Below are 27,397 nucleotides of genomic sequence, written 5' to 3' on the forward strand. Positions count from 1 at the left end.
GATGGGAATACGAAAACCGCTGTGTGTTGTTTTTTTTCCATCACTTTTCCATCACAATTTTTTTTTTCCATTCACTCATGCATTAAGTTAGAAACACTGAAATATGAAGTCTTTCTTCATCAATAGTCCTTTAAAAATTGTGTAAACCCTACCCACTTGCAGCAAATTTCCTAAAATGTAAACTTTAGGAACTCTCAGTGTTCATAACTACTGCATAAACCATCGTGCATGAGGCAGGGTATCGTTACCTTTGAGAGGCTGCATATTCTTCACCAAGACATTTGATGCATTCTAACGAGGAAACAATATGTTTTTGCAGTCGGTAGCAAAAAAACAACTATTTGTTTGATTCCTGAGCAGCAATTTGTTTTGGCTGGGTAAGTGCTCAGGGGTAACAGTACTCACAGTATTGTCCACAGAGGGAAGAGTGGTATATGGATTTTTAATGGCAGCGAACAGTGTAACCTTGATGCTCGTCAACCACATATAAATTAGATGTGTTGCAGGAAGCAAACAAATTCCCAGTCCTACCCCGCTGATATGTGTCTCCCAGCTCCAGCAGAGCTCGCTGCCTCCACCATTTGTCTGTGTCCCCAACAGTTCCCATGCACACACCCACCCGAACCAGCAGCTTGAAATGAGATTCACTCAAGTGCATAATCCCTCAGTTTTGCTTAGCTGTGATTAATTGTCCAATGTCTCTTATATGGAGGGTCCACAGAACCAGCTTGTGCACCTCTGTGTTTTTTTTTTTTTTTTTTAAAAACCCACACTGGCGATTCAGTACGCCGCAAAAATGTCCTCACAAGTTAATCGCTTGCAAACTTGTCCAGGGAACACATTGTAATCTTAATGTATTGTTAAAGGCTCTTCAGCAATTAGCCCCCTTGGCAAAATGATTTACGGACCTGTCATTAAAAACCCGTCAGGGAAATAGACATCATGCAGAGAAATGGCCCTCTGGATCAATACTCAAGTAACCATTAAAGCACTGTGAAGCTTGTCATTAGGGAGAAGCATTGGTGTTTACAGAGTTTCACACTCATATATGTGCCTGGATGTTCTCCAGGCCCTCATTAATAAATCCACGCATGTTCTACCATCATCATACACACTTATAGCCTGTTTTTCTACAAGTTTAACTCACTTTGAAATCCATGCTATATATATTTCTACTTTATATTAAATCAACAGTATCAACCCCAGATTGAAATGAAATGTTCCTGCTAATGAAAGAAAAACAGGAGAACATTCAAGTATGTAAGGCAACGGTGTCAGGTAATTGACAGGAAGACGACTGTGATGCAGTCACAAGGGGATATCAGCCATTAGTGCATTTGTCTCCGTTTGATACTGTACAGGGGTTTTTTTTTCCTCCGTGACACGTACATCTTCATAGTCTGCCTAATGCAATGTTTCTGGATGAAGCCCAGAGTCTGGTAAGCCCTCTTTGATCTTATCGACATACAATATAATGATGGAGCTGTGGCCTCACGCCATAATGTGAGGTTTCAGGCAATTAGATATCTCTGCTTTGAATCTAAATAAACAGTTGTTGTGTCACTTCAGTGCCGGTGGCTACAGGCAAGAAATTGTTGCACAGTGTCTGGTAGAATAATACACAAAGACTGAGACTTCCCAGACAGAGTGCATGCAGGTCATTTTATCAGCAAGCACAATAAGCCGCCCTAAACTCGAACACCCAATCAAAGATTTTTACAATATTTTCTGAGTCAGTGAGAGATATGTGGAAGCATGCACTCATCTTAGAAAGAGTGCACAATCAGTAACAGGAGGATAAAACTATGAACATGAAGTGAAAAACTATTGTTTATTATTCAGTTCAGAACTTTGATAATGAGTAATTTGCAACCTTGTATTACATGAAATGTTTTAGAAAGTTTAATTATCACCACATTAAAAAAAAAACAACAACTCCTGCAGTGTGTTTAGCAGAGTAGTTATTGTTAGGCTACAAAAATGCTTGGTCAGGAAGGAAGATCAGGAGAAAGATCATGGTCAAGATTGAAAAAAGTCAGCATTAGTTCCCATCCACCACTTAACTGTCACATCCTTATTCGTAGCAGGCCACATGAATTGCACCCTGCTGCAACCCTGTCTTAGAATTTAATACTAGTTAATTATTGGTACTAATTTGTTTTCCCAATTATGCATAATCACTGCCTGGATTATGTTCCCTAGTAACATTTTTTAATGGAGGAAGTGCTACCTTTTTGTATCGCACAGAAGAGAGATGGCGTACGAAGAATGTGACATCGGAGACCGGGGTTTGCATCCTGACTCCCACGTGTGGTTTACTTTAGGTATCATAGTTTTTCTGCATTAAACCAAGACCACGAACTTTCTATGACCTTGACCAAGTGTCGAAAGTGCCTAAACATAACAATTAAAAAGTTTAATAATGCTGTAGTCACTGCAAGCAGATATTTCATTGGCTATCTGTAGAGTAATTATTGTATTGTCAGTAAACATTCTGATATGCTCATTATGTTGATAATTATATGTACTGTACGTATATATATATATATATATGTATACATATAATTTCTAGGATACAGGGTTGACCTATATTGGCATTGAACATTGCCGGTGGATATGCTGTAAATGATTCATTGCTGAATCATCTAAATTTCTGAGATAGGGATCATTTTTCACAAAGTACTAAAATGAATAGAAGGAAACAGCTTCTTCAGATTTTGTACAGACACCACTAGCAATAATTTCAAGAAGAGGAACAAACTAGATGATGAGAATAAAGAAAAGACACCAGTACTCACTTAAACCAGGTACTTATGACATTCTCATTTCTGAGAGAGATCATATCCAGACTTAACATCTCAGGAAGTGTGAGTTTCTTTTCTTTTAGTGCTAAGAATGAAAACACTTGTCTGCAGTCTGCAGACAAGTGCAGAGAGTCATTACTTTAAAAAAAAAAAAATACACAGAACATATCCACTTTAGAGTGATTTTGAAGCAGCATGCCAACCCTGGATGTGAACCAGAGACATAGTTGTGCTGGCAGGAAGAACTAGGCCTGGATGATAGATGATGCTGGAGGCAGTGTGCTGAGGAGCTGCTGACGTCTTTGAGACCCCCTTCCTCTCCATGTCCACTTCCTTCTGACTCTCATCTCGCTGCTCGCCTCCTCGTCTCCGATGCCTAATCTGTCTCCTCAGTGAGCACACTCTTTAGTTTATAGACCCCCCTCCTCCTCCGCCCCTCATCCATGACGCATCACCCTCTATTCTCTTGATGTCTCCTCTGTGGCCTAATTGATGGGTGAACACTAACAAGTTGCCCTCCCTCCATCTCTCCATCGTGTCCTGGTCCTGAAGGGCTTCTATCCCTCTCTCTCTGTCTCTCTTGTGCCTCATCCCCCACCCCCACCTGCCCCTTTCACTGCTCCGTTCATTATTCATTAAGTTTCCCTTTGGATCTAGAGAGAGCAAACGCATGGCTTAACTCATAGGCAGGCTCAACAGCTGGCCCAAGGCTACCTGAGCAATGTGTAAGTGTGTTTGTGCAGAAGGGAGAGAGAGGTAGAGAGAGAGAGAGAGAGAGTGAATGACTGACAGACGGACTAATTGATTGACAGAAACAAAAAGAAGGAAAGAGTGAAAGTAGAGAAACTGAGCGTGCCCTGCCGAAAAAAGAGTTTCAAAGTAGTGTAATTGGGCTTTGAAACCCGGGAAACACAGTGCAGCCAGGCTCAGGAGTGCCGGTTGCAGGAGGTGATTGTATTTTCAAACCACAATATAGGAGAATGTCGCCAAGCTGTGAAGTGTCACGCACAGAAGAATCGAAGGTAAAAACAGAATGTGTTTTTAAAACACTGTTAATGTTTTGTGGAAGAACAGGAAAATATTCCACGTCTGACAGTATCTGCTGTAGGTTATTGGTGCATCAAAGAGAAATAGAGGTTACTTGAGTTGTGTTTGATTTCATTATTTCCTTTTAGATTAGAGGTTCTATCAGCAATAATACACAACTAGGTTTCCTGATATGATACTTTCTCCATCAGGACATATTTATTGCGAATCAACGCTAATGATACCATCATTGCATCATTACTGCATCAGATATTTTTGAAGTTTAGTTTCTTATAAGAATGGTGTTTGTTTCAGCGGCAGAGTTAACGATAAAGTTGATGTAAAGTAAAGCAACTAGTCAGTCATACCATGGGATAATTGTCAGTGGAGGGTATTTCTTGTCTATTCTGAAATTTTGTTTTTTGCGGCTGACCGGAGATGTGTGGTCAGGAATAGATTTTCTGCTGTCAGGTGCAACGGTAGATGATAATGTTGAGAGACCTGAGTTTAGACACTGAGGCAACTGTTGGAATAGGAGACTTTCCTAACGACTACTGAAATGTAGAAGTTTATGTGCCAGAATATAATAAGTTTGGCTAATTTTATGAGAAGATGCTATGCCAAAAGTGGGTACACTTGACATAGTGTATTGGGGATAAATTGGGTTTTGTTTTTTAAATAATATTTTGAGGTTTAGAGAACAATTAGATATAATTTCTTAGCATTTTTTATATTGCTTAATTGTGCCAAAGTACAGTAAGTTTAGTCTCTATACAGCACAGTATTGTGACTGATATTGACATCTCTATGTTTTAGCCTGAAGATAAACATATTGTGTTGTTAAAAACGAGGTTTGGACACCTTGTGCGTGTCTCTGCTATTATTGCAGGTCTGTGCATTCAATCCCTGGTCAGATTATGGACAGACACTGAACATCATCAGAATGCCCCGGGGGGAACAGACCCTAGCAACAGCCTGTCAGTATCACCAGATGTGTAGACACTTGAGTAGGAAAGTGTTTTTACAGATGCATACACGGTTGCAGATACAGCTTTGAATTTCAGAGAGCAGCGCAAAGCATTTCCAAACACGGCTCAAAACAAAACGTCATCCTTTATTGAACGCTCAGCGCATCACTTATGCATCTCAAAGCATCAGCCGACTACTGATGCACCCTGTTGTCTGTAAACAGAAGCTTTGTAGGCAGGAGTGTAAATTTAGTGGGATGGGTGGTAGCACGGATACGGCAGTGTCAGAAAAACCGGACAGTTTAGGGCATCTGTTTTATCTTCTCAGCAAAGCTTATAGATTTGTTTCAGGAAATGTTTCATCTTTTGTCATATATAGCTTTATACGGCAATAAATGTTGATATTTAAAGTTGACAGACAAAGAAAGGATGTTTGCAATTACAGGAAATGAAAATGGAAAACTGTTCAACATCAAATTGAAATCGACTGATCTATTTAAATACTGTACTCCTACATATTTCAGTAGCAACTGTCCTTATGTTCATCCATATAGTAATACTATAGTAATGTCTTTATGAGTGTACATTTCAGTGTTAAGTTCTACCTGATAAAGAGCATTTGTGCTCAAAGCATTCTCTGGTAAAGTTATGTTGGAGTACATGCACAGACTCGTTCCTTTCTCTGGACCCCTAAAGCCCAAAATGGTATGCAAAATTTTCTTCTTAACTATTGAAAGCTACACTGATTTTTTTTCTTCTTAGGCAAAACCAAAATGGGCAAATTAAACTTTATGAATCTTCATACTGTGTTTCCTGAATTTCATTACTTAGATGTTGACCTCACTCTCCCAACTCTCCTAAACTTTCTGGAGTAATTGGTAGCCATGCTTTGCTAATGGCGCCATTAAGATTCTGGAGGATGAAAGTAACACTCACCTTCTTATGACTTCAATTTTAACCATGAGAAGCTAAAAGATGCTTAATGTTTTTCTTTCTTGTGTTTCAATGTTAGACTAGTTATGCCTGAATATGTGTGAATATTTTAAACCTTTGAAACAGGATCTGATCTCCATCTTCATTTAGGAAAATAACAGAAAAACACAGATGAAGGCAGAGTGTCGCTCCATCAATCCTGAAGGTGTGGGTTTTTGGTGGGAAGATGGAAATCAAATCAAGTCCTCCGAATTAAACAACCACAGAGGTTGTTTGACCATGTACTCCAGAACAACCCATCAGAGTGTTTTGTAATCCGAAGCCTCTATCGGCAGTAATCGGCAGGACAGCGTCATTTGTCTGTGCTTTCCAAAACCATTACACATCACAGTTAAAGAATTATGATGTTTTATGGTGTGATAGTGCTGTGGGTAAGGTTTAGGCACAAAAAACATTTGGTTAGGGTTAGGGAAAGATCATGGTTTGGGTTAAAATGATCACTTGAAACGTGGTGTGGGTTAAAGTCACTACTTCCTTAAAGTTAGGCAACCTTTATTGTCATGGCAGCAAAGTCCACTAAGTCATATCCAGCCACCCAACCCGCCACCTCCATGGATGTTTTAAGAGAGCTGGGTATAGCGTTGGAGGTAGGGCCCCGTTCATTCCTATGAAAGTTGCCCAGTGGAACATGAAGCCAAAAAGGTTTCAGCCTCCGCATTATGAACGTATGATCTTCTGCATTGTGGGGCCCATAGAGCAAGCACACTAGTGTTTTTTTTAACCCCGCCTCCCAACCGCATGCTCACTGGAGACTTCCACGGTCTGAACTGGCTAACTTCCGGTTTAGTGCTCCACTAACTTGAGTGGTGGGAAAAAAAACAATCAATCGTGTGGCTCTTCTAGACTTCCCAAATGTTATCAGACTGAATGGATCAAATTCTGATAGTAAAATGAATCATATCATGGAGGTGGGGATGCTTAAAAAAATATATTCACCGTTTTACAGCCACTTCTTTTCCCATGATTGTGTGCAGGGAAAAAAAGCTTTATGGGCCCCTGTCGGACCCGGAAGTTGTAATTACATGGTTTGGTCACTTGTCAAATTGGCTTCAAAGCCTGGCAGTCTTCCTTTGGGCTCGGCCACCTCTGAATATGGAGATTCGTCACCTTATATAGACGTCATCTGAACTGCGTCACTTCTAAAGGTCATAATGACTACGTCTGCTAGAGGGCGTCACTCAAACATAACTATAGGTCATTTTTAGTGACTGACATTACAATATACAGTGTTGTTTTTCTTCGGGAGGACAGGCCCCGATCAATGGATGATTGATGGATGAATTTTTTTTCGGCCCCATTATTTTGTGCCTCAAACATGTTCATTATTTTTTAGATCTTGACTTTTTTAAGCTGAATATTGAAGCACCATTGCATAAAAAACAAGTCCTTCCCTTGTTCAAGACATGTACACATCAAAATATACTGCCACGTTTCATATTTTGATAAGTTGTCCATTATTTCAGTCTAGCTCTGCAAGCCTTCATGTCTGGATATCTGCACTCTATTTACCCCTATCAGTTCCAGCAGAGCTCTGGCATTCGGTTCGGATTTACAGGGACCAATCAGTGTATGATGCTATCAGTCGACATATTAATATATCTCGTCCTTACAAGCAAAACGAGCTGTCATCATCGGCTATAACCTCTCCTTGCATTTTCTTGTGGCAGCAACATGTGTGCTGTGTAGAGTTCACTGAACAGTTGGCTGGGACTGAAAGGCTTTTGAATACACGAAAACACTTATCTCCAGTTTTTCTGCTAAAATGAGAAAATCAGTGCAACACTCTGTCTGCAGCACCCACAGGTCTGAATGTCAGTGTGATTTGCTGCCCGGAGTTTGATCCAGAGTCTCTAGTGCTTTTAAAATGAAACTGCAGGTGTAAATGGAAATCAAAATAACTTGCTCACTTTGGCATACTGGCAGTTTATTAGATGATAGTGAGTATTTTACACATATTTCCACAGGGAAATTATAACAAAATGATAATCAGATGATGGATTTAACGCTTTGTTACTTTATTATTAGGTTATTAAGTGGTAAAACATATCTATGTTGTTGTTTTAAAGTGCAGCTCTCTCTTGTCCTGCACAGTTTTCTTCACTGTTGACGCTCTGTATCCTACTGGGACAATCCGGGAAGGTAGGCCATTTCCAGACCTGTGTGTGCGTATGTGTGTGTGCAAGAAAATGAGACAGGGATAACGTATCGCTTCCCGATCACTATCTTATATAATCACGTGTTAACAGAGAAAGAGAGTAGCAGAGGAGGAGAGAGAGAGAGAGAGAGAGAGGTATGGGGAAGCACAGAGAGGCCGGTCCGAGTCTGACAGCCGTGGATTGATCTGAAAACCGACCAATCAAGCGCCTTCCTCGGCCTGAGCTGCCGCAGTAGCCGGGCAGGATTGGAGGATGCTTCGGCTGAGAGATGCGCACACACGCACGGGCTCGGCTCGCTCGTCCCGTCGCCCGCACACACACATACACACACACACACACACACACACACGAGGAAAAAAAAAAAAAGAGAGAGTATCGGCTCTCCGCAAGCCGTGCAGTCAAGCTCTGCTCTGGAGAGGATAGCAGCGGTAGGGGGAGGAAACTGAAAGAGAGACGGAGGGAAGGAGAAAATGAGGAACAAACTCAAACTTTTTCGCTTTTAATCAACCGTCATGCGTGTTCAGGGGAACGCACGAGAACAGGTAAGAGAGAGAAATAAGTTTGTCTGGCTTTGCACTGTTATCCCGCACATTAGAGTTTTACATTTGCACCTGTGCGCGTGACTGTGTGTGGCGCCGGCGTGTGCCACAGACAGTCTATACCATGTTGTGTTTGAAATAACTAAAGAAATAGGAGTCTTGGTGTTCCGCACGCGCGTACAAGCAGCGAGGGCATGTGTGCGCGCGCGCTTATAAGCGGTGAGTTTTGACTGTGTGCGCATTTGCAATTGCGCCCCGTGAAATGGGCACTAAAGAAACAGACATGAGTGGAAAAAAGAAGAAGAGTGCGCACTTTCTCCCAGTCATCTTCGCTACAATGAGTGTGTGTTTGGCTCCCGCCGCCTCAGTGTTTTCTCCTGGGGTGTTGTTGCACACAGCGCCTCGGTGGAGTTATTTATGAATGATAGACAGGCTGTTATAACAGAGTGGGAGTTGGAGCATCCGATCCCTCTGATGTGTGTGCCGCACCAGTGTAGCCAGACTGACATTTACGCGCACTGCAGGAAACAGGAGTCCACTCATTGACTGCAGCCCTCTCCATGAGTCGAGGCTTCTCTTTCCGCACCAGATCCAATCTGTCTGTATAGGGAGAGAAGAAGAAAAAAAAAACAAGAAGAAACAGAACAACACGCGTTTTAAGTGGATGCCTCAGTCATCTGAATTATCTAAATGCTTTGACAGTCATGTGTAGGGAGACGCGTGAGCCAAGTGCCAGATGCTTAGCTGTCCCTGTTAATGTTGCATTGATTGGCTTCTGGTGAGCACAGGGAGAATTGTATGGCTGCCAGTTTTAAGCATTGCATTTTTTTTTTTTTATTTCAAGGTGCTCACCTCTCTGGTGTGTTTGCAAATGTTTGAAGAAAAAATATGGCAAGTGTGATATGAACCAGTAGAATGTTGTGGGGCAACAGTGTCTGGGAAGAAAAAAAACAAAAACAAATAAAAACTGTAGATGATGCTGTTTCTTCTAGACTGTAGCTGAATACTTGACAGAATGGCTACACAGTGGGAGGAATTTAGATGTCTGACTTTCATGCAGGAAACATAAAAATATTATGTACATGTATGATCAGAAAAACTGTGCTTTGGGGGAAGGGAGGGGGTAGCGTCTGCTTCACTGAAACAGTCTTTTTTTAACAGCATACAGTATAAATCTTTATGGACTAGGGCTGCAACAAATCATATTTGTTATTATTACATTTATTCCATTTGTTATTACAATTATGTTCACTGTCTGTTATGCTGTCAGTTATCTTTTCAGTCAATTCAGACTATAAAATGTGGGGGGAAAAAAACACAAGCAAAAAAATGGCTGGTTTTGTTGGACCAACATTACAAAAACAGCAGACCCTCATGTTTGAGGAGCTGAAATCAGCAGGTGTATTGCATTTTTGCTTTGTAAATGACTGAAACCATTGAACTTGACGTTAATTTGTTTTCTGTCAACCAACTAATCGATCACTCAGGGCTAGACATGAGGAACTCGGTGATTTAAGATTCGATACCACATGTGATATGCATTACAGGCCTGCATGTTGTGCGCTTAAGTTATTAGCTTTAGAACGCCTGCTGTTGAACATCCATTCATCATGTCAATATTTTCTGTCTCTGGTAATTATACAACCCATTATCACTCACTTTCCTCCTATTTGAAATGTGCCAGTTTGAAAAATATAAGTGGAGCACCACATGACCACTGACCTAAACTGTGAATTTACAAAAAAAAAAGTCACAGCTACTAAAGCAGTTACAGAGGCAAGCAGTGTTAAGTTAAAAGCCACAACGTGTTATGTTTTAGCTTTAAAGTGGTCTGGCTATCATCTCTTTAAAATGAGGTAGATGACTGAGTTCCAAAAGAGGCGTAACAGTTGGTGCTTGAATTTGACATGTATTAGTCATGAAATTGTTCAATTTAATCTGGCAAGTGGAACAGTCTGGAATAGCACGGCAGCATATGCAAAATATAGCCCACCAGCTGCACTGACAAACAAAACAACAACTGTGTTTTAAAAAGGGATGGATGAACATGCAACTGGGGCTTCAACTAGTGATTTTTTTTTTCTTCATTTCTTTTATGTGTTGATGAATGAACTTGTGATTGGTGAAAGTGAGGCACTGAAATTGCTTGGTCAGTCTGACTGAAAGCAAGAGAAAAAAACCACCAAACCTCAAAGTGAGGGAAAAAAACAATTCTTTTTAACTTGATAAATGGCTTAAATCTCACATAACTGGAATTGTGACAGATAATTTTCTAGCTAATCAAAAAATGTAGTGATCATCTCAGCTCTACAATGAATTGGATTTGCTCAATACCACAATATGGCTAAACAAATCCATATTGTCTTAGCAATAATCAAACCTAATGATCTTTGAACCTATGTGGGAGGTTTTGATTTCCAGTTTCTCCTCCTATCAGTGACTCGTAGGCTTTCCTCATAGAAAAAAAAAGATGGAGTTTCCCACTATAACCTGTATGATAGCTCTGAAAGGACAAACGTGGCCCTACTACCCTGTATTAGACACTTTGTTGATATACTAGTATGCATGTTTGCCCAGCCTCATGGATGTTTCCTTGTTTGAAAAGGGCACAGAGCTAATTACAACCTTATTAATCTCACTGAAGACAGCGACTCAGAGGAAATGTCCATTTTACTTTACTGGTTTTTGAAAAAGCACGCTTTGTGAATGATGCAGACATGATAATATCTGCACAAAAGGCCAAACTGCACATGTTAATCACTGAAATCCCTGATTTGACACCAGTTACACAAACCCTACCCTGAAGTGTTGTGTCAACTCAAGTGTGAACAATTGTGCAGTTATCAGTCATTCATTACAGTGTGCTTGCAGCAGAGGAGACATCTTAAACCATGCACATTGCTCAGAATGGTGCAAGTTGCAACACAACATAAAATAATAATTTCTCAAACTAGGACCAATTTTAGATCACATGCTAAACAATATTGTAAAAACTATGTATATGTCTTTAGCGAGCTGAAGAGCTCTGCTAGTGACAGGCTTGTTATGCTCTTCAGAGAGATTCAGGAAGTCCTTTGTACCTGCTGCGGTGAAGATTTTTAATGAACATTGTCGTTGACTGTCACTGTTGATGATGACGATGATGATGTGATGTTGATGACTGGGATGGTGGTTGTACTGAGGATTGTGGTGATGTTAGTGTCCTTGAATATGTTGATGTTGATGTCATATATAACCACTAACATATACCAATACAGTCACATTGATGTTTACACTATTTATTATGGCGCTGTCCTCTCCCCTTATATTGTACTGCCTTGAGATGTGTATGCCTTTTCCCTGTTGTCTCACCTGTTGTCTGTCCTATATGTATGGTGGCACTCAGTTTCCCTCGTGGGGGATTAATAAAGTATTTCATATCGTATATGGTTACAGCACTTCAGCTTAATGCACCACTGATCAATCCACTGCTACCTACAAAACACTCTGCTAAGGCTCAATTTTGAACTGTTGTTTGATCAATAAAGTTTAACAAGTGGTCCACCACCACGAATAATGTATGCCCATGTATGTTAACAAAAATTTAAAAGGTGTACTCGACATGAATTCTACTTAAGTCTGTGAAAACAGTTGTACTATATAATGTATTTTCTGGCTCTGGAGGAAGGTTTCTTAAGTCTGAAAAAATAACCTAACTTGGGCTTGGAAACTTAAAACTTGTAATCGATTGTCTCTATTAGAACCTAGAGGTGTAGTGTTTGAAAGATGTACCAGGCACGGAGGACCTAATCAAATATGCTACTGAGTGGAAGTATGGAAATTGCAGTGTTTTTGACCCATAGTAGAGATTACAAATCAGGATATCTCTGCCTCTGCTGCACAGATTTTACCATTAAAAATGAAAAAAATCTGTTTCTTTCAAGTCCCCAAACTTTATGGAAGATTGATTGTGCCGAGTCAAAAAGCATGCAAGGTCCATCAAGGATTCATGGTCCATGCAGAAATGGTTCACCCCACATAGCTACAGTGTGATGGCCACCATAATGTTTTCAATCATATCATTAACGGACCAGACAGGAAGAAAAGAGAACAGTGGATTATTGTTCCAACTGCACAGTCAAAGGGCCATTCAAAGGATGAATCATGCTTTTTCTCCAAAACATTCACAGTCTCTACACAGATAGCAAACAAAAAGTGGTCATTCAGTGAGTCTGTCTGCCAAACAAGACTGGCAATGTAGAGGTTTTCTGAAAGTAAGAATGGTAGCTTTGAAAAGGCAAGTGTTGATCAGTGCTGTCAGTGTTGCAATCTTCTAAATCCAGGGCGCGACAAGGTAAAATAATCCCCTGTTTCTAATGCTGCGCTGTGATGTTTTTTTTTTTTATGTGGATTCAAGAGATAAATGAGGCATGGAATTTTGTCATTAAATTTCTTATCAGTCATTCTGCCCTGATGGGAATGTATACACAGAAACGCACAAAAATGAGTTCTCATATTGAACATTAAACATGCTGTAAAGATTGTATCCCTGACAGCAGCAGTCACTCAATTGGAGGTTGAAGAGGAAAAAGATAGCTAGCATGAGCAGAGCTGACAGGGGGAAATAAATAGCTCCACCCTAGTCAAAGTTAAAAGAAGCAACATTCATATGACACCTTTACTGTTTGACAAATTACAGTAGTTGTTTCTAAAAAAAAAATATTTGCACCACGTTTGCAACAACAGAAAAAAAAAATCTCACATATGGAATCTGATTGCTACTTCCATCTACCTGTAGATGTTCATCATTTGTATCCTGATAGAAAAGCATTATTTATCTTACAGTATCTCTGAGGGACTAGTATAAATGTATAACAACTGCTGTGCGTTGCCATTAAAGACTTAAAGGTGCAGTGTGTAGAATTTAGTGACATCTAGCGAAATGGATGTGGCAGAAATGGAATATAATATTCATACGTACGTTTTAATTTGTGTATACTCACCTGAAAATAAGAATTGTTGTGTTTTTATTACCTTAGAATGAGCCCTTTATATCTACATTGTGAGTGGGTCTTCTTCCACGGAGCCCGCCATGTTTCTACAGTAGCCCAGAATGGACAAACTAAACACTGGCTACAGAGAGGGCCTTTTGTGTTCTTCACAAGTTTTGCAGCTACTGTAGGTTCTCCTACATGTATGGGAGGGGAGGGGTATTCAATTGATTGCAATCTGCAACCTTGCTGCTAGTTGCCATAAATCCTACACACTGGTCCTTCAAATATTCAATGATATGGACGTTCATATCTGTTGGAAACTCTGCCATCATTTATAATATTATGTTCCACGTGACCTGGTGTCCAGTTAAACTCATTCTAGTTAAAACTTCCCACACTGATCATGCTTTGACAGATCCTGTCTGCTGCTGCTATTGTCTGTTACCCAATTCTCAATAAAGTGAACTTGTTACAATCATACTCATCCAAATACTGTAGATATTATTGACAGATATTCTGGTTGTCAAACAAAACACACAGCATTGTCTGCCAATGATGACATTTTCTTTGTTGGTCAAATTAAATCTAAATATTGGATGATTCAGTCCTCAGCATTTTCTTTGCCTTGAAATTCTTTCTGTACCATTATTCCAATTGGGAATTTTGCATTGTTGTCATTCAATCCCATCATTAAGACAAACAGCCAATCCCTGTCCAAAAATGTGACAGTGTAATAAATAAATGAATAAATAAATAACTAAAGTGAAATAAATGTCAGACTTTTGGTCATTGGACCGTTGCCAGCACAACTTACAGATTATGTCGTTTCAGAGACTAAAATAGTCTACCGGACAAAGATGGTGGCCAATAGCCAATCAGGAGACAGATGGTAAGAGGCAGAAGCTGTTTTCCATGAAGTGATCAGCTAGCTGGGTGGGTTTAACTACATGGTTTTCATTCTGGGAAAGATCACACTTGGAGGCTTTGAGGAGAACAGAAGTCAATTAGAAAAAAACTAAAAAAAAAAAAACAGTTGTCTTGATTTATTGATTTAAACCAAAAACACCAGCTTCAATATATGATTAGGTAGAGAAAGTTTCAGCAACTGTTCTTCTAACTCACAGTTCTGGATATTCTGTCATCTGACCTTTACTTCTTGTAATTTAGACTTCCATTGCTTATAGTGGCACACAGAGCATTCTGCATCACGTTGACATTATTGCACTTTGGGTTTCTTCAGTATAGGTGAAAGCAACATTAGAGTGATTCATCTCCTGCTCTCACTGTTAGTGATAAATGGGCAGAAAAGCATTTCCTTAAAGAACACTCGACACTATGAAAAGAAGTCTTAAGTCTGATCATGGCAAAGTATATTTAAGGCCATTGCATCAAGGCGTTGTGATTCTGACTTCACAAAAATATAGTGACAGTGTTCCTAAATGGTTAAAAGAAATTGATGAATACATAGACTGCCTCATAAAACCCCTGGAAGTCTTGAAATTTACTCAACGCTTACACAAATCACAATTTGCACTCCTCTTAACAGTCAGCCGGGGGCGGTCACAACTCTCCAAACAGCACAAAACACCTTCTCTCATTGCAATATGTGTAACACATGGTCATTAAATGATTTAATTGAAGCATTGCTCTATCCTACACGGCATAGAGAAGCTTTGGGTTGAGTCATATTGAGCATAGTAGGTAAAACTAAAAATGCAACATAATAAACATCATAAAATACAAACCAATAAATGAACACCGCAAATCAGGTTTGGCAGGAAGCTGATTTTCAGTGCATTTAAAGTAGGTAATAAAAGTGCCCATGCTTCAAAGTGTGATGTAAGAGAGAAAAATCTTCCACTGCAGTGGGATGCAGATGAGAATATTCTCTGTCTGCATATTTGTCCAGTGTTTTATGGGAAGAATGTCTTTGCAGCCTGTGAAAACAGAGCCATTTGATTGCCAATATGCTGCATGAATAGTTAATGCACTATTAGGGGGGAGTTGGATTTCCATGTCACATTTGTGAGTGTTTGCTCAGAGACTTTCCCTTTTTTAAATAGCTCTTAAGGATGAACTGTCATTATGTAATCGCTGCGCGTTTCAGTCGGGATCCTGGGGGCTGCCTGCAAGTATTTTATTTTGTTCTCTGCTTAAAAGCATCGGGATGGTGGGTATGCCTTTTGGTCTCATTCGGGAGGTTTCAGCTTCTTCAAGGGAAAGCCTGTTTTATTCACCTGGGCACATTCTTTATCATATTATCCCTCTCTAGATTTACATTCTAAGCTTTAGGCATTTTACTAACACTTTAACACTCAACAAAGAACACAGAATAAACTGGTAGGCATTCTGCATCTTGCTGGAGGAGAATTTAGCAGAATATGAGACTGATGATGGACACTGCTGAGATTAAACATCTGGAGACAGGATAGTTTCTGTAGCAACCCGGTCATTATGACATCAGTTTTACTGGAGAATGTTACAAAAACATCTGAAAAAGCACCCAGTGTGCTACATATTTGTTAGAATAAGTCTAAAAAACAAATTACCCACTTGTGCAAATGAGAAAACATTACATTTCCCTATGTTTTAATGGAACCAAATGGTTTCATTAGAGTAATGTACAGCATTTTCAAGTGAAGCTCTATATAAATTGTTTATCATGTTCACTGTTAAGAGATGTCACATTTACTACCTTTTTAAGATACTGCTCTCAGTGTTTTATAACTCAAAAGCCATGTAGTATCCTGACAGAGAGGAAAGGAGAGTCACGTTAGTTAGCTGTCAGTGTCACAGTGCAAAGAGAAACCCTGATGTATGGCACTGATAAAACATTAGTGTGCTGTGCGCCTGTCAGACCTGCTCACCCTTCACGTGCAATGGCGAGTCGTGGAAATGTGAGAGAGATGTTAATTGGACCATGCCAACGCTTTATGAGAGTGAGAGTGAGAGGGGGAGATGGATAGGGTGTCCCTACTGATTCACAGATCTGAGGTGGATGAGAGGCGAGCCGCGGGGGGCTGTCCACTAGACTTAAGATGACAACTAGAATTTTAATATCGCTTCAATACCTCTACGTAAGGTTGAATTCAACAGTTTTGAGTTTTATAAACAAGCTTAATAGATTCTTAAAGTTGAAATGTTATCTGTGTAGACATGTAGATGGCATGTGTATCGGAAAAGGAAAAAGAATGATGTGAACAAGCAACTCTGCTCTATTTCCCATTTGGAGATACCAAGTTTTGAACAAAACACATCCCTGCTTTGTCCTGCCATTCATACAGTCAGTCCATACTGAATACTCCATTGCCACCATTGCTATTAATGTTCCAGCTGAGCTGTGTAGTGTGTAAGTAGGTTTTCTTACAACCGTCTCCATAACTGTGATTGAACCATTCACTTTGTAGCAGCATCTGCCCACTTCCTCGCCCCAAGGACTGGGCTTGTGAGCTCGCGCACTGTTGCCAAACTGTCAAACCATGTGCCAAAGTGTCAGACAGCTCTCCATGTATTGAAATGAATCTCAATGCACCGAAACAAGTCGAGAAGCTATGCCAAGAACCTAATTTCAAGCTTGACATCCAACTGATGCCAAAACTAGTGTTTATTAAAGTTTATGCCAGTCTAAAAAAGAATGTATTTTGATTTTGAATCATGACCATACAAGCTCATTACATGACAGAAATATTGCACTGTAGTATTTACATCAAGCAAAGTGCAAACAAAGTGCTCATGCTTTCTCGTAAAGCACCAAACATCCCATTTTAGCATGAGGCATGAATATCTTGGGGTTTTGGTCTGTTGGTTGGAAAAAAACAAGACATTTGAAGATGTCACTATGGGCTCTGGAATGGGTATTTTCCCTATTTGCAGACCAATTTTACATTTTTTTTTTTTAATTTTTAGACCAAACAATTGACTGATTAATCAAAAAAATAGTAGATAGTTGCAGAGGAGGAAGACAGCATTACTCAATTTTCCTCTGGAAACAAACAAATAAAACAAAAAAAAAAACTTCCATTGCAAAGAACACTATAGAGTTAACAGAAATACTAATTTACTATCTGAAAGAAATGGATTTAGTGTTAAGTTTATTCTTTAAGTCCCATCAACAAGTGACAATCTGCATTACACCATTTGATGCTTACACACAGGCAGAGATCTCCTGAATTAATGTCTCAGTGTGAAACTGAGAAGAGGCACAGTGCACGAAAAGCCTCAGGGGAACAGCAATCATTAGAACTAAATGTGTCAGAATCAAGGAAATCCCACTGGTGATGATGAGGAATGAATATGAGAAAAATCATAATCTCAGTTCTGAGTGAGAAAGTCATGATTCTCATTTTTCAATAAATCACAAAGCATTGCTGAAAGACGCAGATATCTGAAATTAATTTTGTTTGAAAAAGCTGAAAGCCCAAATGCATTGCGCTGCACTGCTGAAAAACCTTAAAGCTGAAAAATGTAAAACTGGCAGAACTGGAAGTTGAACTGCATTACCTACAGAAGCTGAGAGTTGATAAAAGACAGAAAAATTGCTGAAAGCTAAACTGTAATACTGTAAAAGCTGGAAATTGACATGAATTGCCTGAAAAGGCTGAAGGCAGAAATTATTTGTATAGATAGCAGACAGATGAACTGAATTGCTAAACACTTTGGGACAAAAAAAGGAATTAGCTTAAAGAGCTGAGACCTGCAAACAAAAGTTGTGTTTGGTTGGAATAAACCTTCTGTACTGTCATAAGTAGTTAGAAAGAAAGTATTAATTGCATGGAATAAACATTCTGCACAATACACACTACTGCTGCTGCCACTGCAAGCTGCTGCTCCAGCAGCAATTTTTTAAAATCTACTAGCGCCACCTACAGGTGAAGTTATATCAAACGCTACAGACTTGCCCATCTGTACAACTTTGCTGAATTTGGTTACCATGGAATATTACATTTAAGAGATATGGTAGTTAATAAGTAGTCTGGTAGTGTTTCACTTATGGTCACAAGGTTGGACTGTTGGTGCCATGCTGTGTATATTCTCATGGAGAACTTGTGTACCAAGTTTCATTTCATTAAAGACAACAGAATTGTAGAAATATCATGTTATAATATAACAGAAGCTCCCCCTGTGGGTAGAACTGTATCAAATGTTACACACTTGTGCAGCGTGGCTGTGCGTACAACATTCCTAAATTCTGTTGCAATCGAATTTAGCATCCAAGAGTTATGCCCCGCTCAGTGCATTTAAAATTTTGGTAACCAGTTACACACAAACAGTAAGTCATACACTATTATATATATTTTAATGGTTTCTGCAGGTGCAAGTATACAGAAGTAGTTGGTGATTGAAAAACATACAGAGGAATGATAAATAAAGCTTTGAAGAACAATAGTGTGAATTCAAGCGTCCACGCTAGTGATGTAAAAAAGAAAAAAAGCATCAGCATGAAAACATCAGTCTCTCCAGTCCACACAGCATACTGTAAACACTCCCCTCCAACTACTCCTCCCTATCTCTGTCTGTGCCGTCTACATCACCAGCTTATTCTTTTCTTGGACTATGATGTGGCATATTAGTCTCTTGCTGCCCCCCCCCCCTACCCCCACCCCCACCCCACCCACGAGTCTCTGTGGGCACTTGAAAAGCAGTGTGGTGAGCATCTGCGAAACCCCCAAATCTCTCACACTTCATCCTCTCATGAGGGAATCTACCTGGCAGCGAGAAAGCAAGCTTATCTGTGTATGAAATGCTAATGCGAATAGCCTCAGCTCTACTTTGTGGATGAGAGCACAGGGGCCCTCTCCTAGTTGTAAAACCTACCTGCTCTGTGTGTTTTAGCATGTGTGAAATGGTGAAGCCCGTCAAACTCTAGTAGCCTCAACCCGAATTTAGACTTCTCAGACATGAAGAGAACCCAGTACTGTAGGTTATATGAATACATTTCCATTCTGAATCCACTTTGTGTCTTCTTCTCTTGTTCTATTTGCCACAGGATGTTTTAAATCCCAAAAGCACTACAAGCTCATTGAAGTAGTGCTGAAATGCTTAGTCGATGGACAGGAACTTAAGCAGGAACAATTTGATAGTAGAATAATCATTTCTGAAGCCAATATGCCAATCATTTGCTTCTACCAGCTTCTGATAAACTTGTTGAATGTATTTTGGCAGAAATTGAAATTAACATGGTTTACAGCCATGTTGGATTGATAGCAGACTTATTTTCTGCCTTAGCTGGTGCATTCCACCATTTCTTGACTCCACTCCACCATAACTGTTGATCAGCGTAATAGTGTGAAACTATTGGCAGGACATAGACATGAGATACCAACAGATAGCATGCCCAATAGCATTAATAGTGGTCAAAAACTCTACAGGATGCCTTTTTAAGTTTTAAACTGCTGGTTGGGCAAAACAAGAAATTTAAACATGATGGTTTCTTGACTGTAGTTGATGATCTTATGTCATCATTCTACAGATTTGAGCAAGCTGTAAAACTAATACAACTAGTTATTTAAGTTTATCATCTCACACATACTGTATGAAGAGTTTTGCCTCATGTGATGCATAAAAGTTAGTTTGATGCTCCTATTTGTGATTTGCATGCATGTGCCATATTATTATATGCAGTGAACTGATAATGGGGAATTCTCATTACTATTGTGAGGATGATTTGCCATGTTGCCCAAAACAGGAAATTGACAGAAAATTAAGAACCAACAATTTTGATAATTCATGAAGTCATTTAAATAGCAGATAAGCCAAAAAAATAGAGTAGTTCCAGCTTCAACATGGGGGATTTCCTGATTTTCTCTGTTTTGTATTGTTGTAGACTGTTGGTCAAATAAAACAAGCCATTTGTAGATGTCACCTTTGGCTCTGTTAGCATTATTTTAGTATTTGCTAACTTTTTATAGACTAAACAATTAATTGGTTTATTAGAAAAAAATAATCAACAGATTAACTGACGCTGAAAACAATCACAAATTTCAGCATTTCAGTCTTCTGGCAAATGCTTTGATGTAGGGCTACTACATCCACTACCCTTGTCTGGATGTTGTGCAGCAGCGCTGCAGTGAGAGTGGTGAGAGATGATGATGATGCCAGTTGAAAAACTGTGTTTTTTCCCTGCAGTGGCCAGCAGATGGGTGCTGTCTGCTCCATCCTGGCACTCACGCTGTATGATGAGAGCTCAAGAAACCTGCCATTAAACACACAACAGATGGGACATTTTCCATCTTCCACCCAGCTCTCATTAAGCAGCCAAACAACATATAGTGAGGTTGACGAGTGCAGGCATGTTTTCTAATTTGACACCAAGAAAAAAAAAAAAAAAAATGTGAAAGAACTCCTTCAAAGATAATTAAGGTTGTTTAACTTGGCATGTAAACATGAGGAGATGAGACCATCAGAGGCTTCCTGCTCTCATCACGGCAACCTTTGCCTCGCCGAGCAGTGTGAAGAGGATGGTGTGTTTCGGTTTTGAGGTAATCAAAGCTGAGGGTTAGGACAGATGGCGTTTGGAGGGTAGTGTACTGGAAGGACAAGTCGCTGTTGACTTTGGGAGACATAGTGGGAGGGGGTGACTGACACACCATCCTGCCCATTTGACTCAGTGGGAGTCATTACTGCAATGGGCCTAATTACCTTCAGGCCTAATCTGTGTTTAAAAACCTGCTGCTTATTGCTTTTAATTACCCACAAGTGTTGGAAAAAGAAATGAAATATGAGGTTGGACCATTTGTCTGTTATGTTTCTTCGATTTGTATGTATACAAGAGAGAGAAAATAGGTGGATTAATTTTTACAATATGTCATATTTTCAAGCTTCAGATGCTTAATTGTAGGTTTAGTGTTCTGTAATTCCTAGACTGTTTACAAGGTGGGCTTTAACTGTTCTTATACTCTTAGTGTCTGACAGCCAAGTGTGTTTTTTTGCTTTATTTCATGGCTACACCTTGATTTAAAATGTTTCTTGGACAGTCTGACTGTCTGTAGCCATAAAACTAGATTACTCTCACCCTCATCACTAGGCAAGAAGAAAGAGAGTTTATTCTCAGATCTTCAGATCTCGGTTTGACAAGAAGAAGAGGCGAGGGAAGTGTTATCCATAGAGCAGGGTCATGATTATTAGATGATCTTGGGGTTGTTTTCTGCCGACCATCCCCGGGTTACGTAATGTGATCAAAGTCATATTCTTGCAGGTGTTGGAACATGTGCTTGAGTCAGCTATGAGAGAGAAAAATGTCAATCATTTTCTCCTGAAAAAACTACTCAAATTGATATAGACTTTGTGTGACTTTTCAGTACAAGCAGTATTATTGTAGTGTGAATGAGCTGGAAATGAGATAGATTTATGAAGATGAGTGTATTTAACTTTGGACTTGGGCAGTATGAAGGTTATAGAAGTAAATGTGTGGCCATGTGGGGTTGCTGGTCTGAATCTCAGGGCGTTTTTCGGATTTAGAAATAACTCTCCAGGGAGGTGCTCAGAGCTGCTCAATGGCCAGCAGTAGACAAGTGTGATATTTCAGAACAGTTTACATCTGTGAACACTATTTTATGTGGCTGTCTGGACAGAATCTTCATAACATCAGGAGTCGGTGGTGCTAACAAACACAATGGTATAAAAATATCTCACAAAACCTAAGACGGAGCTGCATGGAAAAAGGGTACACAAGCTCAGATTCTTTATGTAGGAAACGTACAACTAAAACAATTCATTCAGCCATGATTCCCTATGTGTTTTGTAATAAGATGGCATTGTGGAAATACTTGTCTGCTTGGCTAAACCTCTGAATCACTGGCACCTCTCTCCAACCTATTTGTCTCCTCCAATTTCGTGGAACCTCCAGGGTGTGCCGCACATTCAGAGGATTGCCCCACTTGTGAAGCTGATCAGACTAATCTGCTTCCTTTCACAAACAATGAGCTGGGTCAAATCACCCAATAGACTCCAGGCAAAAAGCACTTATTTTTAGAACAGGTACAGATCAATGAAATGTGTTTTTTTTTGCAGTTCTGACAAAAGTGGCTGTTATTACTGTCACTGAATTGCAATATACAGCAATTGTAACCTAGATAATTCAGTCTACAAGTGCTTATAATCACAATGTAACACAGGTTCTTGAGGTACCAGTTAAACAGTTTAATGAGCCAAATTTGTAACAGTCCATGGGGACAACTTAAAAATAGATATTAAATATCGTTGTTAGATGAAATGCAGTGATAACAAAGTTAGAGTTGGATGAACTTACACATGTAAATATATAGTATATACATAAATATGTACACTAAATCAAATTCTGCCACCTCTCTCTCTTACAGTCTGCACAAAATATATTTATAAAGCCACATGCTGTAAAAAATAAAGTCATAATGATTGTTTTTGACAAGAGACTAAACTACATATTGCATCTATTATGCCAAATACATTTTTTATAGTTGGCTTCCATTTTAGCTTTTATTATAACAGGTTCATGGAGAGAGCACATTCTTATTCAGCAGGAACAACAAAGGAAAATAAATAAATTCAGGATCCTTTCACGACAGTGTTCAGTTAGTATACAGTCTAATTTCACATAAATGCATATTGCTGCGTCACTAATTCTCTCCTCTGCTGTTTATGTCGTACTGTACTCACTTGAACCTTCTCGTTTGCTTACCTCAGCTCAGTTAACATCGCCCGAGACTACAGGCAGCCAACCAGCTCCTATAAATGAGTGGAAAATGTTTTATACACTTTCAGGTGAGGTGAAAAGTCAAGAGTCTCTTTGGCTGTGGTGGTCTCTCTCTCTGACTGGCCATCTTTGTTCTGAGGATAGAACAGTGGTTCAGTGATATGTGTTTTGACCCACCCCGGTCTTCTGCTATCTGGTGTTTGACATCGACAGAAAGCTGATGCTGTGAAATTGAATGCAGTGGGTGAGCTCTCAGCAGGAGCCCAAAACATTAGCTATTAGTGGCAGGCGACAGGAGCCTGTTCTCCCTCTCTGCCGGGCTGAATTGAGGCGCATCTCTGTTGCTTTCTCAACATCTCTCTCCCTCTCTCTCTCTCTCGTTGTCTCTCATTTTATCTTCCTGCCTATTTAAGTGTTTCACATGCTGCAGTGTCATCAGCGGCTGTGGTTACGTGCGAGAAGTGTTGGCTGTATTCCGGCTAAGGTCTTATTTAATTTAAATTGTTTACATGACTAGTTGATTCCCTGCAATTGAGATTTCCTGTGTCCATGAATAAAACAGGAGATGGAAACACAGTATTTCTGTCTGCCTATGGTGTCCAAGCCACAGACCAATACTAAAAAAAAAAAACGTAAGAAAAGATTGATTATACCACTGGGGGTGTTGGGAAGAAGGAAGGGAATGATCCAGCGGCTCTGCAGGAGAAGTTTTGAGTTATGGATGCTACTAGTTAATATGCTCATTACTGACTAGTTCATTTTGATTAAGTGATCAATTATTTTGTCTATAAAATGTCAAAAAACACCCATCCCAAGTTCCCAGAGCCCAACATGGCATCCTCCAATTGCTTGCTTTTACTGACCAACAGTCCAAAAAGCAAAAGTATTTAATTCAATGAAAAATTTAATGAAAAACAATAACAAAGGAAACCAACAAAATGCTCAGATTTGAGAGTCTGTAATATAATGATGAATGACTTAAATGATTCATGAAAACTCTTTGTTGTCAGTCGACTCATTGATCAAACAACTTATCATTTCAGCCCTAGTATGAGTCTTCACACACATGGTGAATCAAAAAAGTGAAAAGATGTGTCTTTTCTTCAAACAAGTCCCACAAAAAGACAAAAACCAACAATTCTTTCAAGTGTCTCTCAGTATTTTATAACTTCCTCACTCTTGTCTGTAACACTCAGCCCCAAGCTGGGCACTGTAGTTTTTAACAAACCTTACCCAAACAGGAATAAATAGTGCATTTGTTGGGGACTATTTTCTGTGGTGGATTAATACACATTCAATACTGTAGTGAGTATTTAAGGCAGCAGGACAGTGTATGTTTACCATCTAGTAATCCATCTAGGCTTCGAGTTATGCGCTTGTGGCTGAACCACCAGTGGTTCGTACTAACCAGCATCCTAGAACTACTGGCAGCTACGATTTAGGTGTGATGACAGCGAGAAGCGATAGCCCCTTGATAGACAGACGTGATAGACGGTGATAGACAGATGGTTCATCCAGTCACCTGCCAAGTATTTTTTGAAAGTGCCTGCTCTTTTCCCAAACAGTTTCCAAGGACAACTTCTCAGATGGTTCTGTGAAATGAACCATCTGGCGCATCATGTTAAATGTATATGGGATTGACTCAAAATAAATTATATTGCACACATGCATGGTAATGAAGGAACATGTCACCCAGTGCGATGACGTGGCTCAGTGATGTGTTTTAAATAGTTTTTTATACACTTGTTAGTAGGATAAATTCATTGAGATTCACTGAGAATAAGAAAACAGAATATTTAAAATTAACATATGATTACAACAAGCATCTTTAGCAGATTGGTCCTAATTTAAACTTCATATTCAAATCAAATCATTACATTTACAAATCAATCAAAACTGACTTGCATGTGCATGTAAATGTCGCCACTTTTGCATGCATCTTGCCAAAATCTCCTTGGCTGCCACTATGCATAACCCATCCTGTTAAGTGCTGCACATACTGTATATAAACACGCCACGGGCAGAAGGCTGCTCAAAACAATATCATCATCATAAAAGGGGGAAATTATTTCCATTGACAGAGCCAGATGCTGTTGATTTCATGGCTCCCTGAAATGTATTTTGCTTAGAATCAGCATGATAATCAGACAATTAGGAGACTGATTGAAGAGAGCCCCAGGAGGCGAAAGTGAAACCACTGGAAAAGATATTCTCATTCTGACACAGAGTCTGACTCACTCAGGTACCACGATTGTCTCACTGATGCTTTGACTGTGTAGTCGTCTGTGCAGTTACAGAAAGAGTGCAGGGGAAGCAGGATTTGGGCGTCGCTCTACCTATGCAGATGAGAATCTTGTCCCAGATTACACATGTTTAGTGTGTGGCTGAATATTTATCCTCTGCTGGTTTAATCCAAGTGGATGTGGAACAGACTTTGCCCTCCCTTTCGGTGGCGTGGCTGGCAGTAGGTATTACACATTACAACCACCGCACTTAGTCAACATCACCAACTTCTATAGTTGAGCTGCATAATTTGAATGTAGAGATACTTGAAACATGGGGATTAGTCAGGGGTTCTAAGCACATCTTAATCCATATATATGTAAAATATTTATATTTATAAAAAATAATGCGGTGATTATCCTTCAAAGTATGTGACAGTCGTAAGTTGCATTAATGTCTCGTTTTAGCTTTTCTCTCTTATGTTGTCACATGCATTGTATGAGATAGAGAGCAGCAGCCTTTGAAGTCTGTCAGCTCCTATATCCTATTAAATATCAAATACATGTGTTTGTCCTCATTATAATCCCCACGAAGCTGCTATTCTACTGTAGCATTTTGAATGTTGGACCAACTCTCCTGCTGTAAGTCAAATAGTATTTGAGACTGTGGTTGTTCTTTTGTTATTAATTATCATTTATGGAAAAAGGTGGAACTTTTTTACTTTTTTTGTAGTTTTGACTTACACTTTTCACATGAATCACTCTAGCTTCACTTGTAAACACAGGTAGTTGGTTTTCAACTACTGAAATTGCTGATTATGTCTGTGAAGTGCATTAATGACATATTTTACCAAAAGTTGTTCAGTTTCACTAGAAGCCATTTCAGCAAAAGCAGTTTGCTTTTTCATGCAAGAAATTAACCATTTAGTTTTCAATTGTGGTCAATTTATTGTTTTCAGAGATGTGAGTCAGCGCCCTCGGTCATACAGTTGAGAATAGTCAATAGTCTCTTCATGTCTGTCTGAAAGGGATGGATAGCGTGGCACATGTGTATTTCTTTTAAACTTCCGGTATAATATCTACAGTGAAAATCAGACATGTATGAATCCAATGCACCCACTGAAACTGCACACACTGACATGCAAGACATGAATATACAGCATTTACCATTACGTCAGTTAGGCAGAATGACACTTTACAACCCTCAGCTATATTCCACTCTACTGACAAGCCGTGGCATTTTCTAGTGCTGTTACAAACTAGGGAACTAATTTAACAACAACAGATAAACTGCAAGCATGTGCAATTTTTTTTATAGCGGCTGTCAGCATTACACTGACATGGGTGAAAATGATAGGGTCATTTACCATTTAGGCTCATTTATTCATTAGAACTGTCTCACTGACTGTTTAATAAATAAAGGTAAATTGAAGGTTGTCTACAGGCTTTACAACACTCAACTACTGTGCTGTTGAGTGTGCTGTATGAGACTAGGTGACTGACTGTAGTGGTTGACTAAATAAGCTGGCACGACTGATGTCAGGCTTATTCACTTTATACAAAAAGGTCAAATGAAAGGGCAAGGTTTATGATAATTCAAATCATGTATTTCACACGCAAATAAGCACCTTGCCACAAAGACACCTAACAGACTCACAAATGCAGACTCCGTTCTGCTCTGTGAGTTGTGTGAGGCTTTCAAGTAACTCCCGGTGATCAGTGTGTTGCCAACAGAGGACAAACTATATAGTCGCGACACTGCTAATAAAATAGCTCAAGCACGTCTTTCGGTTTCCATTACTTTCATTTTTAATGCTTATACAGATTTATCTGTATGAAATTGCCAGATGAAATCAATGTATTTGTTGGGATCTATTCCCAAGGACACTTGGCATACTCTGCGTGCAGTTTCATAGCATAGAAAAACAAATTGGTGAGCAGTGGGGAGTGCCAGCTTCATGCTTCAGCAACACTTAAATAACACATTTTACTTTAAAATCCACCTTAAAACAAGATGATTCTCCATAACAGCTTCTCTTTAGAGAC

At 39.5% G+C, this 27,397-nt stretch overlaps 1 protein-coding gene across 1 annotated transcript in view; it reads left to right on the forward strand.

The window, feature by feature from the left end:
- The first annotated feature begins 8,212 nt into the window (after positions 1-8,212).
- LOC122972905 (cadherin-18) overlaps positions 8,213-27,397 on the forward strand; it is an 88,950-nt gene continuing 69,765 nt past the window's right edge. The window contains exon 1 of the mRNA XM_044340321.1: positions 8,213-8,489. The gene's annotated coding sequence lies outside the window, so the exon portion shown is untranslated. The remainder of the gene's footprint in view (positions 8,490-27,397) is intronic.

This window comes from Thunnus albacares, chromosome 21, assembly GCF_914725855.1.
Source record: "Thunnus albacares chromosome 21, fThuAlb1.1, whole genome shotgun sequence".
Lineage (NCBI taxonomy): Eukaryota > Metazoa > Chordata > Actinopteri > Scombriformes > Scombridae > Thunnus > Thunnus albacares.